Consider the following 2658-nt stretch of genomic DNA (forward strand, 5'->3'; position numbering starts at 1 on the left):
TAATAATAATAATAATAATAATAATAATAATAATAATAATAATAATAACAATAACATGTTTGCAAGAACATTATAAATGATTTGTATTTTTGAAAGTTTTCTGTGCGTAAAGCCCGTCTGTCCCGCTCCTTGCGCTCCCGGCTGGCAGCTCAGGTTCTCGGCGTTTCCTCAAACGCCCCCCTCCTGAGTCTCAGGCTGCGGCGCTTTTCTGATCTGTTGAATCCGCACTCCGCGCAGACCAGGAAGAAAAGAAAGGAATGTAAATCGGCACAAAAATACCGCCACAGTAAGTACTTATTTCTACGTAAATCGCGCGCGGAATGGATTAATTACTGACTTTAACATATTTATTACAGTTAAATCATGTGGTTCATTTGTATAACTGATCTTAAAAATGCTTTGGAAAGACTTAATAAAGCGTTCGTACCAAGAAACCTAAAAAAAAAATACTATAAATGTTTAGTCGTGCTCCGCAGAAGTTTAAAAGGACATGAATGCACTGGGTGTGTGTCGACAAAAAATACTCAGGAATTTTCTTCAGTTTCATGATGATCAGATGTGTTGTGGAAAAAACGTTGCAGCCATTTCATGTCGGGGTTGTTTACAATTCAAACTGCCAATCAACTCTCCTCCAGAATCACTTATTTTATTTAAATCTCCGCTTTTCCCCTTCTTTGAATGCATGACAGTATAAACAGACGACGTTTGCACAAGGGATCATTTACAGGTTTTATAAAACAAACAAAAATAATAACGGCGCTTAGAAAGCGTTAAAGAACGTGGAACATATTGGAACATATGCGCGCGTAATTTGGCCCCAAAGGCGCAAATTAATGGATTGGTGAAGAAATTTGATAAGACACGAAAGGCTCGGGTTCAAAACCTCCTCTGATAAATATTCATATAGTTAAATGCTTCTCTTTGATTTGTTTTAAACGTGGGGAAATAGTGGGCTAAAATGACACGCAGACACATCCCACTCAAACGCCCTGTTACGCACAAGCAGTTCGGGCAGAGCGCCGAAGTCTTAAATCTTAGCCCCACTGGCAAATCACCTTGATCAAAATGTGTGCAAAAAAAACTCTCATCTACGTGTCCTGGAGTGCGTCAACGAAACGCTCAGGGTGAAGTAAAACGTCCTGTAAAATTCATAAATGTCGGTTAAGCTCTCAGGAGCTGAAAGTCTGCAGGACACATCCAGCTTCCACAGGGAGGCAAGGTGGCAATTAAATATAACACTCCCCAAAAAAGGCTGGAAAAAAAGATGTTTTCACATTCAGGAATTATTGTAAACGTGCATAAAAGTGAACATCTAGATGGAAAAACAGCCATCCACGTTTTCTCCTCACTCCAACATGTCCTTACTTTGTCTCGCAAAACATCTATTTCCATAACCAACATTAGCATTTCTTTTTTTTTCCTTTTCTTTCTAACAGGACAAAAGCCAAAAAATGAGAATCTTCAAATAGAAAAATCCAACGCATTACTCACCAGACATGATGGCTGAGATGAGGAGAGGATCCCTGGAGAAGACCTTTGGATCTCCACAACGTTCTGTTCTGCCTCAGCAAAATGGCCAAGAACGAAATTTCTATAAAAGTCTCCAAAAACAACAAGTCTCATGTGTTCCAGCGGGATCAGAGCATACAACAATATTGTAATAAAGCTGGGAAGATATTAGTTTGAGATTTTCTCCCTCCATGCCTACTATTTAAAACCCCTAGAACTCAATGATTTGACAATGATTTGATTGCGCGTTACTTACAATTTGAATATTCAGAAGCAATGCTCTCAAATCAATTTTTCAATAAAAATAACTACCCAAGGACTTTGTAAAAGCCCCACTTTAATGTAATATAACTGTGTTTTATGCTTTGGTGAGAAAAAAACACACTTTTATCAATTTTATGCTCCTTTTGGCATATCAGATCATCACAGCCCTTATTACACACACCGGCTATAGATGACGCTTTTTGCGCACATTTAAAGGAGAATTTCACCCAAATCTGACCTCACATATCCACTGATGGACCACGCGCACAAGAAATGTGTGAAATGTTCGTTTTTAAAGGTTTTATGGGAAAGAAAAACGCACAAAAGTGGGATAGAAGGGGGCGGGGCAAATGGCAGCAGCCATCTTTGCCATCGCAGGCCTTGAGCTGCAGCAGCAAAAGGTTCCAGAGTTCTGACCTGCTGCAGGGCGGGAGGCACTGAGCTGCTCTGCTGGCAAAATACATAGTTCAAAAAATCTTACATTTGTGTTTTTGTTTTTCTAATTCTGAAGGAGAAACTGAAGCCTGTTAACAAACCACCTCTTAGATCACATATTAAGAAATTTATAAAAAAGTTGATCCAATAAAATCACAAAAACATAGTAAATACATGTAAAAAATATTGTTCATTAAATAACTGTTGATGTGCTTAGCATTTAAAACGTGTTATTTGTATTTATATTTAATAAAATAGCACATTCTTATTATTTAAATATTTTTAGTGGTTTCTAACAATTTTGTTTAATTTTCCCTGCAGTTAAAATATGAAACAGCCAATTTATTTCATGTAGTACATATTTTAATTATCATAACCCCCACCTGGATGCTCATCAGTGTAGTAGTTATATTTATTTTGTTTTGGTCAACATGAAGAAATTTTACATGA

General features: G+C 37.4%; 1 long non-coding RNA gene across 1 annotated transcript; it reads left to right on the forward strand.

The window, feature by feature from the left end:
* The first annotated feature begins 78 nt into the window (after positions 1-78).
* Positions 79-2433, forward strand: LOC103130885 (uncharacterized). The gene is made up of 2 exons (XR_475287.2): positions 79-286; positions 1437-2433. It is a non-coding gene; the product is annotated as an uncharacterized LOC103130885 (long non-coding RNA).
* Positions 2434-2658: the final 225 nt, after the last annotated feature.

This window comes from Poecilia formosa, unplaced genomic scaffold (genome assembly GCF_000485575.1).
Source record: "Poecilia formosa unplaced genomic scaffold, Poecilia_formosa-5.1.2 Scaffold687, whole genome shotgun sequence".
Taxonomy (NCBI): Eukaryota; Metazoa; Chordata; class Actinopteri; order Cyprinodontiformes; family Poeciliidae; genus Poecilia; species Poecilia formosa.